This window comes from Alexandromys fortis, unplaced genomic scaffold (genome assembly GCF_014885135.2).
Source record: "Alexandromys fortis isolate MF-2015 unplaced genomic scaffold, M_Fortis_MF-2015_v1.1 scaffold_92, whole genome shotgun sequence".
Classification (NCBI taxonomy): Eukaryota; Metazoa; Chordata; class Mammalia; order Rodentia; family Cricetidae; genus Alexandromys; species Alexandromys fortis.
In genome coordinates, this window is record NW_026067972.1 from 6685883 (window position 1) to 6698699 (window position 12817).

The 12817-nt window shown below is 48.5% G+C and overlaps 1 protein-coding gene across 1 annotated transcript in view; it reads right to left on the reverse strand.

Moving 5' to 3' along the window:
• Phf24 (PHD finger protein 24) overlaps window positions 1-9921 on the reverse strand; it is a 27441-nt gene extending 17520 nt beyond the window's left edge. Inside the window, exons 1-2 of the mRNA XM_050156016.1 lie at window positions 9781-9921; window positions 4564-4704 (exon numbers count right to left, since the gene is read on the reverse strand). The gene's annotated coding sequence lies outside the window, so the exon portion shown is untranslated. The remainder of the gene's footprint in view (window positions 1-4563; window positions 4705-9780) is intronic.
• Between the last annotated feature and the right edge of the window lie 2896 nt (window positions 9922-12817).

The window sequence follows — 12817 nt, forward strand, 5'->3', positions numbered from 1 at the left end:
AAAAAAAACTACAGAGAAACCCTGTCTCGAAAATAAAAAAAAAAAAAAAAGATGGCTGTGATTCCTAACAGCGTGGGATGGGAGGTCTACCAGTGAGAGACTGACCAAAGGACGCCTGCTCTGTGACGGGGACATGGGAAAGATGAGAAAGACTACAGTGGCTTTGAAAAAAAGAGAGGACACGAGCCAAGCAATGTCAGTGGACTTGAGAAGCTGGAAAGACAAGGAACAGGCACACCCCTGGAGTCTCCAGAGAGCTGTGCACCCCTGCAGATGGACACCTCAAAGCTAGCCTAGTGAGACTGTGGCCCATCACTGGCTACAAGAATGGGAAAGAGAATGGATTGTATTTTAAAGGGGAAATAATGACAGAGAAAAGGAAGAAAAGGGTGGAGCAGGAGAATGGAAGGAGAAAAGAGCTGCGCTCCCCACGACAGACCGAATCTTTTAGAACCACAGTGTTAAACAACATTTACTACTGCCCACCCCCTTTCTGAGACAAGGTCTTTCTGTGTAGGCCTGGCTGACCTGGGACTCCATGCTGGCCTTGACTTGAAGATATCCACCTGATTCTGCCTCGTGAGTCAGATTAAAGGTGTACACACCACCATGTGCCTTCCAAGTTATTAAAGCATTTTTTAAAAACAACGGTAAGAAGGGAGAAATAATTTCAATAGGAAACTACAAAAGAGCTTAATAGACAAACTATATAAAGTTTGATTTAAGTTTTTGAAATACAAAGATAAGAGCAATAGTTCCCAAACAGTGAATTAACTGGATTCAGAGGACAGGGAAAGTCTATGACAAAACTTCAGGAGTTAAATGAGTGGGCTGAAGTGCACAGCAAGTATAATATATACTTATATTTCTTTTTTTTAAATTTTTAATGATTTATTTAACTTTATTTTATGTGCATTGGTGTGAAGGTGTCAGATCTTGTGGAACTGCATTTTCAGACAGTTGTGAGCTGCCATGTGGGTGCTGGGAATTGAACCCGGGTCCTCTGGAAGAACAATCAGTGCTCTTAACCGCTGAGCCATATCTCCAGCCCCTATACTTATATTTCTAACAAATAGTTAAAAAGCCCATCCTTTCTTCGTTTTTAAAATTATTTATTTATTTTGTTTTCGTCAGTATAACAGATTGTAAAACACTAGAGCTTGGCAGTGCCCACCTGGCTGCTGGGGCTATAGGGAGTGCACAGCTCTCCAGACAGACAGGAGGAGCCTCTTTCTTAATCAGAAGACTTAGAGAGCAGCGATGAGACTTTTATGTTGATTAGAAGGCATGGGCTGAAACATAGCTGGAGACGTTTATCTGGGGATCCGGAACATACTAAAATCACTTTCCAGGATTGAGTCACCGGGAGAGCTGCAGTATGGGCATTTGGTGCTTTGGCTTTTTCTGACGACATAAAAAGGGATACTGAACATCACTCTGCAGGGCATTAGCGTCTGGAAACAGACACCTCCCAACACTGTAGCTCTTCCCACTGTCTGCTTCCACCCACTGACCCATGTCAGGAAACCACTTTCTCAGTCTGAAGATAGGAAGATAGCTCAGATGGCAATGAAGTCACTGCGATGGTTTCAAGAGTTTATTTTTGGGAGAACTTTTATGAAGACACAAGCTTACATGCACTAAGAAAATGATCAAGTATAAAAAGTAAGTAACATAATACCCTTGTCATCGTTTCTTTGAACATGGCTATTCTTTTCATTAAGGATGGTCCACTTTTCTAGATCACTGTATGCCTCTGAGGCAAAGAGTGTGAAGTGGAACCATTATTAGGAAGCCGTTAAGATCCAAACGAGACCTCGCGCCATTTTTTTGTTTGTTCATTTTTCTCATCATTTTGAAATGACGGCTATGATTTGATTATAAGCTGTGAGGACACAACAGAATTAAGCCCGAAGAACAAGGCGAAATCTCTTAATGTCTAATGAAGAGGACTGCGAAAGGCACCTTGATTAAAAGCGAGTGTGCTGGGATGGCTGAGACGCGCACCTGCGGTGTTGAAGAAATTAACACAATCAGCTCTAATTCCTGGAGAAACAAGTGGCACTGATTAGTGACGGGGAAAACGGATGCCTGGTGAGAAAGCCCGATCTCTCCTGTGCGGGAAGAAAGTCCTAGGAAGAAGAGCAGCTTAAAAGGAAGTAAAAGATCTCACAGATTATTCCTAATGACTACTTCTTTGGCTGGTGGGTGGACTCTCTCTCTCTCTCTCTCTCTCTCTCTCTCTCTCTCTCTCTCTCTATTCTGCTTCTTTAACAAGAATGAAAAGGGGATAAGAAGATGTTGTCTCTCAGGAATGAGGTGACTATGTGCCTATCAAGGCTTTGTGGTGTCCAGGAAAAAGAAAAACCCTTAGGGGCAGGGGCAGGCGGAGGGAGGTAGTAGGGTAGGCAAGTGGGGTTATCTGACTGTGGAACAGGAGGAAAAGAGAACGGCGAAGATCAGAACCTTTCATTCAGCAGAGAAGGCTGTTTAGATGCATTTGTCAGGCAGAGCGAATATGTGGGCAGCTTAGTGTGCAAGACACACCCGTTCCTAGCAGAGCGCCTGCTTAGAATGCAACGGGATTATTTATAAGGGCGAGGTTGTGGGAGTGGAGGGGGTTTTGCTCCACAGCAGGGGCTGGGGAAAAAATAAGGAAGGGAAGGCAAGCAAGGGAACCTCTCTTGCCAGGCACTCTGGCTGTGGAGAGGCTGAGGGACAACCCTCCCAATAGGCAGGAGTTTCCTTATTCAGCATGCTACCGTAAAGTACGCTTACCCACTTGAGCCTGATCCTTTGTATAGGAATGAATGCTGTTTGGAGGGCCCAGGAGCAATTAAAAGGGGTTTTCTGGAGCTTATGAGGGCTTTCCTAAGCAGGAACAGGCAATGCGAACCCCTCAGTGCGAAGAAGCAGGCTGAGGAGTACTGAAAGTTGAGTGTGGTGACACACACCTGTAATCCCAGCATTTGAGTGGCTGAGGCAGGAGCGTCACTGTGAATCTGAGGAGAGCCTGGTCTACAGAGGGAGAGAAGGAAGGAGACAGAGGATAGATGGATGGTGGATGATGGGTGGATGGATGATAGATGATAGATAGATAGATAGATAGATAGATAGATAGATAGATAGATAGATGAATGAGAGGAGGGTTGAGCTTATGGAAAAAGAAATGAAAACAAGGTAGAAAAAAATTTAGATGGCTCCTCTGCCTTTCACAGAACATGAATGTTGCAGAGATGACTGGGCAAAATAAGTTTATTTCAGACATGATGTCAGTATCATTTCTTTTTTTCGAGACAGGGTTTATGCATCAGCTCTGACTATCCTTGTTGGCCTCGAACTCTCAGAGATCCACCTCTGCCCCCTGAGTGCTGGTATTAGGCATGTGCCACCGGCGCCTTGCTCCAATACCTTCCTATTCATCAGTGTTGGCCAGAAGCTGGGCTTGTTTATGCAGGCCTGTAATCCCAGCTGCTCAGGATTCTGAGGCAGGGAATCACAAGTTCAAGGCCAGCCTGGACTGTGAAGTGAAATCAAGGCCAGCCTGGCAAATTAAGCAACACTCAGTCTCGAAAACCGCAAAGAGGGCTAGGGATGTGGTTGAGCAGTGATGAACGTGTCTAAGACAAGGGATCCTAGATTTCATTCCCAGTATTAAAAACTAAAGAAAACAAAGGCAAATCTGGCTGAAACCTGGATCAGAACACGTCTCTGGAACTATGCTCAGTGCCTCACATCAACGCTGCCCCCTCCGGGGTGGAGCCCGAGCGAGCAAACGGTGAGTCAGGGTTCTGCGGTAAGAACACCCACCCACCACACAGCAACTATGAGTGGTTTTCTGGCCGCAGAGGGCAGTTTCTGCTACTATCTGTCTACAAAGGGGAGGGATGAAATTCTGGAACTTAGCCAGTTTCCACCACCACCATGGTGAGACCGGGAAACCACCACTTCCAAGTCTGTGTCCTGTAGATTACAGCTTGGCCCACGGGAGGGCAGCTTGCTAGGGGCATAAGAAGGAAGCTTAGGAAACGCATCTCCTTGGTCCTGGATCTGAGCGGAGAGCAGGAGCAGGAGCAGGAGCAGTAGCAGCAGCTGTGCATGAGTGTGTGGAATTTTAATTGGTTGATTAGTTCCTGGAAGCATGTCTCAGAAGGACTGACCCAAGAACCTCAGGGAAAGCGCCACAAATAACATAGAAGGGAAAACCAACAGAACCGTGCTATGTAAACATCAACCTAGAGCAGCGGTTCCCAGCCTCCCTAAAGCTGTGACCCTTTAATACGGTTCCTCATGTGGTGCTGACCTCACCCCCACCCCACCATACAATTGTTTTACTGCTACTACATAACTGTAATTCTGTGTGTGTTAGGAATCATAACGTAAATATCTGATATGCAGGAGATCTGATATGTGGCCCGGTGAAAGGTTGCAACCCCCAAAGAGGTATTGCCCACGGGTGGAGAACCGCCGATTTAGAGAGCACAGCACAGACCCTGAGCTCACCACACACACCAGCATCAGCCTGCAGAACTCAAACAGAGCTACAACAAAGAATTCCCTTACCCTCTGTAAGGCTCTGAGGTGACCCAAGCCGCAAATGGTCCAGGTCTTCTCTGCTGCCTGTTGCTTTAGGGAATCCAGCCTCTCAATTCAGTGTCCTCGGAGTCCGGAGTCCGTCTCTAGTTGTCGGTCCCTGGCCGGAGCCTACAGACAGGGTTCAGTTTTCATTGTCTGCAGACCTTGAAGGTTTCCCTCCCCATCTCCTGCCGTCCACGTCTGCCTATTTGGGAAGACACAGTCACCCACACTACAGAAGGATGTTCAGGACTTTCTAAGAAGCAGACAGGCTAAAGACTGAGTGAAACTGTCTTCCTGGCCTCGGCGCAAGGCTGTGAGGCAGGAGGGACGTCCTGCTGCTGCTTAATATTTACTGAAAGCTCACAGAGCTTTAATATACACGAGAACAAAATGATGGCATGATCTTTAGCCTCTGGGGGATTGGGCTGTCTTCATTAAAAGCTACAGCTCTGACTTCCCACAGAAGCCGAGCAACAGTTAAGAAACATCACACTGGCAGTGATTGGCTGGTGTGATTGCACTCAGCAAGTGAATTTTTCCAGCAAGATGGAGAGGCACTCCCTGTTTTCTGCTTAGATACCCAAAGCACAGATTCAGCTCCACTTATGCAGTTATTACACCTTAATTATTACCATTTGCTTGCTTTTTGAGGCTGTAAATGTGTGTGTGTGTGTGTGTGCAGCCTACTATGTGTTTGGCACAAATAAGTGCTAATAGCTGTTGGTAGGATGAACAAATGGGATCTTTGCCTGTGAGGATGCAGAGAGTATGTGCATGTATGTGTAGGGGCATGCGTGTAGGATGCAGAGAGTATGTGCATGTGCAGGGGCATATGTGTAGGATGCAGAGAGTATGTGCATGTGCAGGGGCATGCGTGTAGGATGCAGAGAGTATGTGCATGTGCAGGGGCATGCGTGTAGGATGCAGAGAGTATGTGCATGTGCAGGGGCATATGTGTAGGATGCAGAGAGTATGTGCATGTGCAGGGGCATGCGTGTAGGATGCAGAGAGTATGTGTAGGGGCATACGTGTAGGATTAAAATAAAAGGTGTTGCTGGAGCTAAATTTTGAAGATGAGTGGGAGTTAACCCAGTGGATGAGGGAAAAAAAAAGCATTCCAGGAAGAGGTAAGAACACATGCCAAGCATGGAGCTATAAGGGGACTCCATCATGACTTAGAGCTATGAAGCCAGCTTGGGTGCTGGATAGAAATAGGCAAGGAAATCTGCATTCACATATGAATTAGCATAAGCTCAAAGAACTGCTTTGATGTAGTATGCTTAAAATATTTGTTTAACAGAGCCTATTCATTTGAATCCAGTGACGGGGGAGTCTGGCCACGATGGTGAGGGGCAGCCCTGACAAACCCCAGGGCTGAGCAGTGAGTGCACCGTGACCTTTCTTTCCCAACTTCCTAACAGGAAACTCTTCCCCTCAGCCTAAGATCTGGCAGGTGTAGTAATCACTGGGGCTTTGTCTATGGGAGACATAAGCTTGAAAAACAAACACAAGCAAGAAGCGGATGCGCCAGCCATCTTGCTTAACGTCCGCGAGAAGACCACAGGGACAAGAAACGTTTTCAAGATCAGAGACTATGATATGTAAAGGGCCTTGTAACTTGTGATGCGCTACCCAAACATATGACAAGCACAGGAAGACAGGAGTGTGTGTGACCAGTTTGCTCAACACACACAGGCAAAAGCAACTTTGGAAGGGGGGTTGGACTGTGGCTGCCTGTAGAAACACATCTTAGCAGCGCGCTGTCAGCGACACCTGGGAAAAGGACACGCTCTATTCCGACTGCCATACCTAGCCCGTGAAGCTGTATTTTCCCCAGTCCTTTCCCTGCACTTTATATTAATAGTGAACGAGTGAAGAAATGCAGACAGAGTCTATGCAAACCCCTCCAGGACAAGAACTTTCCTATTTATACGGCACAGCGCCGGCAAGTCAGCAGCACTTAGGATGGTGCAGACCTCTGAGGGGATTGCTGGAAGGTGGGTGGAGAGCGGGCAAGATGCTGTAATGGAACCAGTAATCATGTCTCCAGACGGACACTGACAGTTCAAGCTTCCTGATCCAAAGGCGGCAGCGCAATTCCAGTCAGGACTTAGTCATTAAGACTGGCGGACAAGTAGATAATGATATTCCCATCAGATATGAATAAGTAAATTTGGGGGATGAAGAAGCATTGCTAGAGAGGCGTGTGGGACGAGGGTCACCGGGTGCTAGAGCTGAAGAGATGGGAGACATCAGCATAAATACGAGCCACTTAGGAACAGGTGTACGGGAGGAAACAAGGGGTGTGGGAAATGGACCTGCGGAGATTTTATTATCCATGTTCCAAGCAAAGGAAGCACTTAGAAAACACATGGGTAAAGACGGGTAAAGCTGGCAGAAGAAAGTGGTTAGAATGTGGTCAGGGAATTTGTGGAAGAGACAAGGCTGAGAAATTCATATCTATTTGTGCTTACTCAGGTGGGGAAGGGAACTTCTCCTTTCTTTTCCTTTGGAATGAAGCCTTTTCGAGAAGACTAAGGTTGTCCGGTAACACCCACCACACACATTCTGACTCAGGCTGTGCTTAGGTACTGTTCTGACAAGTTCTGAAACACAATGTTTACTCAATACTAGACATCAGGAGATGGTACTGAGAATCCAAGATTTGAGGAGCATTTGGATCAATCAAGTTATTTTCCCCTAAGATTACCAGGGAGTGTGATACTCAGAGCCCTTGATGAAATGACCAGTTTAGTAACAACAATAGCAACAATATCGTAACAACACTTCAACAAGAAATATCTGAGAGCCTTTGACCCAGCTCTCAGGGGGCAGAGACAGGCAGATCTCTGAGTTCGAGGCCAGCTTCGAACAATTTTCCAGGACAGCTAAACAGAGAAACTCTGTCTCAAAACAAAACAAAACAAAACAAAACCAAGCAAAGAACTATCTGAATTAAGACCAACTCCACCATATTTGCAGGCTTGCCTCCGTTCTCTCTTTAAACAATGGATGTGTTTGTTTTGGTCAGATGAGCTAATGACAGGGCTTTCAGCTGAAAGGGGATCAGATACCTTTATAACAGGGAGATGCCCACGGATAGGAACCTCTGTCAGAATTTGCTTGTTGAGCTATGCGTAAGGTACCACAGCCATTACATCCTTAAAGGAGCCAAGTGGTTAAGGAAAAGCAAGCTCAGCTAACAACTGGTGAGTTAGGTTACTCGGTTTCCTCACTAGCTTGGTCTCTCTTCTCACCACGTAACTGCAGAAGCCCAAAGAAGCATTTTTTTTCTTTTTATGTTTTCTTTTTGAGACAGAGCCTAGAACTTGCTATTTAGCCGGGCTGGCTTTGAACTTGAGATTCTTCTGCTTCCACCTCCCAAGTGCCAGGATAATAGGCATATGTTACCATAGCCAGTGCAGAAAAATAGTGTTTTCTTGTTTGTGTGGTTTTGGTTTTCTGAGACAGTTTTCCTTGTAGCCCAGGCTGGCATTCAACTTGTGGCGATCTCCCTGCCCCAGTCACCGAGTCGGTGTATATGTCTTCAAAGAAGCCCAGGACCAAGCTTGACTATAGGACGGACCTCTGCTCTGATTTGGCCATTGCTCTAGGAGGCTGGATTTATTCAACGAGGAGGGTGCTGCTAGGTTTGGCTGTGCAGGAGGACAGAGACGAACAGGAACACTCCAGAATGGCTCTCTGGTAAATTCCATTGCTTGGCCCTTTCAACACTCCACTTTTGGATAAGAAGCCAGAATCTATCTTTGGGTCCAAAGTTAAATCCTTAGGATTCCGTTGGAATGAAAGTGTTGAGGGGGTGAGACAGGGGCATTAGTGTATCAGACTCAGGCTTTCTCTCCCAGAAGCCTTTCTTGGCTCTCACCCTTCCCACTCTCCTGCTTCCCTCACACAGAAGAACTCTTCGGCAAAGTGTCCCGAGTGTATTTATGGATGAGTGTCCTCTGGTGTACGTGGAGGGCCACTAGGGAAGTGTGGGTGACTCAGAAGTGACAGTGTCTCCCTGTCTTTGTCACCAAGATCCTGCAGCAGGGAAGGTGGCCCCAGGAGACTCTGTTGGGAGCCCCTTTAGTTCTCTCAAGCAAGTCCTGACAACCTGGGGATGGAGTAGATAGCCGCTCCCATGGTTCCATGTTCAGTTAAACCGACCTTATCCGTTTAGGAATCACATTTGCTGAGCATCTGCTAAGGCAGAGCTCCATGCTTGACACTACACCACAACTGATTACCAGCATCCACTCTTTCTTCTGCCCCTATTAGATACTTTCCTCTGAGTTAAATTTGAAGAACAGACGCCATCCTCCTAACGTTTGTGATCTCTGCATCACAAATACCTAATGTTTAAATGGGGCAAGTTTATGAAACTGTTGTTATTATGTAAGATGTTCAAAAACCCTCTCCTCTTCCTTATTCCCTCCTCCAGAAACTTGGTCTTACTGCTCTCTGGATAGTCAAACTCAAGAGCTCAGATCTCCTATCTCTGATTTGGAGGCCTCACTGGTGCAGGTACCCCTTTGGCCCTGTGCTCTTAGAAGCAGTTTCTGTCCCCCCTAAAGTCCAGCTTGAAGCCAACCGGGCTATCATACGGAAAAGAAATTCTAATGGGGGCAGGGTGGGAATTGGAATGAAGAAAGGCCACAGTCCCACAGAGTCCCCACTCCTTTCCACTATGTTCAGGGGTACAAGTGAGGGCATGCTGAGCCCCATAGGAGGTCAATGCCAAAGTCCTTGGAGCTATGATGCTACAAACGGATCCAATTTTTCCAGGCAAGGGTTCCTTCTGGGCATCTCTGGGGCACAGGCTGAGATAACCTGGGGTTCACCAAAACCACCTGGAAGGTCTCTGGGGTCCCTAGATGGTCTTGCATGGAGCCAAGTCCAGAGACTACCTTGATGCTGCCACTCTTACACAGAAGGCCTCTCTGGGGGCCTGGGGAGGATGCCCTGCAGACTGGGGCTGTGCAAGGCAGAAAGTGCAGAGCGCCCTGGGCGTCTCCCTTCATGCCGCCCCACGGACTCCCTTAGGGGTACAGACGGCAGTCACTGGGGTGCATCCAATTGCACAGGGGCCCCCTGGGGGCGGCTCCCACACCAGCATCCAAGTCCGGGGAGGACTGTCCAGGACCGCAGACCCGCCCCTCAGGGTGACGGCCGGGTCCCACCGCCCCCGCCCTCGCTTACCGGGACAGTCCCCGTGCGGGACGCGGGTCCGAGGCCGGCGGACTCTAATGCCGCGGGCCCGCGCTGCCCACGGCCGCTCCGGAGCCGACGTGCTGGGTCGAGCGCCGGGAGCGGGCGGCGCGGGCGGCGCGACAGGCTGAGGCGGCGGCGCGCGCGCCCGGAGCACGCCCACCCGCTGCGCGTGCACCCGCGCCCGGCGCCTCCGGCCGGCCTGTGGGCGCGCGCCGCCCCACCCTCCCGAGCCGCGGGCGCGGGCCGCGCTGCTGGGCTAGCCGCGGGCGTGGCGCGCGTGGCGCGCGGTGGGAGCACGGGCGCGCTGCTGCGGCGGCGGCCGAGGAACGGGCGGTCAGGGTGCCAGGGGGCGCCCGCAGGAGCAGCCGGCACTGCGGCGCGGAGACTGCGCCAGCCCGGCCGCCCGCGGCAAGGTCAGCGCGCCCCGTAGCTGGCCCGGGTCTGGGCTGCAGGCGTTGTAGCGAGGCTCCCACCGACCCGCTCCCGGGGCAGAGCAGGGTACGTGCGGATGCTGCCACCAGCCAACACCTGCTCGGGCTGGGAAGAACGCACCTATCCGACTCTATCAGCGCACCCACCCAGGTCTCCCGGCTCAGCATGGGGTACTTACCGTCAGGTACCCACTGGGCTCGGGAGTGGCCAGAGGAACCTTCACAAAGACCGTAGCTGCTCCATTTCGCCCTGTGCGTTTGGTCGGAGGCTATTGGTCCTCCACCTCCAGCAACAGAGCTGTTCTGTCATGTAACCCACTTTTTGTTGCAGCAACCTCAGCCCTCAGACTAGCCAAACAGCCAGCTTGTCAGGCCGCTAGCGTTTCTGAGAACTGTAACGCGCATTGCAACAAACTCCACGCTTTGAAGAGGGCAAGAAAAAGACCAAGTCACAAAGCATCTAGCAACTAATTACAGGAAAATAATAGACGATGTGTACATATCCCCAGACCCCTCTTATCTAAATTACATTTTAGAGACGTCTTCATTTGTGTCTATCAAACACAACTCACGTTAATTTTTGAGCATTTAGTATCCCGCTCCCCCCCCCCCCGCCACACTTTGCAGTGTTATGGGGGGATACTTGTTCTTAATGTAGAATTTACGTAAATGTAGTAGTATATATTATTATCTGATTATAAAACTGATAATAAAAATGCCAAGTGCAAAGGTACTATTTTAAATACGTTAAATGCCACTCACTGTGTAGCTATGACTGCTCTGTAATAGAGCTCCGGGTGGCCTCAAACTCCAGGCAGCCATCCAGCCCTCCTGCCTTGGCCTCCCAGAGTGCTGGGGTTACAGGCATGAGCTCCCATGGTGGGTGACACTATGACTTGGAGAAATTGTACTGAGGCACAGAGATTAAACAACTTGCCCAAGGGAGCAGAGTTACTACGTGATGGAAATGAGATTGAAACCCAGGTGTTTTGATATCAGAACCCAAATTGCTGTTGAGGACTGAGAGGCAGCTAGGCATCACAACCCATAGCTACAGCATTAGTGTTAACAAGGGTCACTATCTTTCTTTTCCTGTGAAACTAACATTGAAGAGCAGGCTGCGCCGTCCATGTGGTGTGGGGTACTCATCTTTAGAATTACGTCAGACCAGCAATTTCAGACAGGGACCACAGAACTGTCGATAGTGTGCCATTCCTAGGCTACTTGATGGGCCTATATGGAAGAGAAGGCTGTTATAATGTCCTCATAGAAGTGTCCAAAAAGGAAAGAATTTCTTCTTTCCTTCAGAACTATGTCTTGTGCATCTGTAATATGCCATTCCTCGAAGAAACAGGAAACAAAAAGGCACCGTCCTCCTGCCAAGGAGCTGTGACATCAACCCTAAGGAATTCACCCTAATACCCAAGGCAACCATAATCACTTCCCTAAGCCCCTGCGATAGTTTGAATGTAACTGGCCCCCATAAGCTTATAGGGAGTGACACTATTAGGAGGTATGACTTTGTTGGAGTGGGTATGGCCTTGTAGGAAGTGAGTCACCATGGGGGACAGGCTTTGATGTTTCCTATGCTCAAGTAACTGCCCCGTGTCACAGTCCACTTCCTGTTGCCTTCTGGTCAAGATGTAGCCAGCACCATGTTTGCCTGCATGATGCTGTGCTCCCCACCATGACGATAATGGACTGAACTTCTGAACTGTAAGCTGCCACCTCAATTACATGTTTTCCTTCATAAGAGTTGCCCTAGTCGTGGTGTCTCTTCACAGCAATAGAAAACCTAAGATAGTCCTCATCTCCAAACACCCAAGTCAGCTTCAGTTTCTCCTTTTAATATCTCAGCATAGTAATGCAAGACCTGGCACCTTGGGTTTCATCTGGGTGTGGTGGAACATGCTTGTAATACCAGCAGCACTGGGGAGGTGGCGGCAGGAGCAGGACTTAGTCATTCTAAGATGCTGGTGTATTTAAGCCCAGCCTGAGCTACACGAGACTGTTTCAACCCCCCCCCCCCAAAGTGGGCTTCATTCTGGCATTTTCACGGTATAGCTACTGTGCCATGATTACTCCACCCTCATGTTCTCTGCGGACACCCTTCCCCTTCCCAAGTGCTCACTCCTCTACTTTCAGGGTTGTATTTTCCCAGAAGAATCTAGAGTCTATGTAGGAGAGAAAACATGATACTTGTTTTTCTGAGTCTTGTTATTTCGCTCAACACAATGATAACTAGTTCTAAGTCCATCTACCTGAAAATGACATAATTTCGTTTTTATAGCTAAATAAAGCCCCATTGTGTATATAAACTATATATTCTTTTCCATTTTCTTTTCTGTTGATGGACATTGTGCCTGCTAGTAGTAAACTTGACACAAACTAGAGTTGTCTGGAAGGAGGGAACCTCAGTTGAGAAAATGCCTCTGTAAGATCTGGCTGTAGGGCATTTTTTTTTTTTTTAAATAGTGACTTATGGGGTTGGACCCAGCCCATGGTGGGTGGTGCCATCCCTGGGCTAGGGTCTGGGTTTTATCAGAGAGAAGGCTGAGAAAGCTAGGGAAAGCTTACCAGTAAACAGGGCCCCT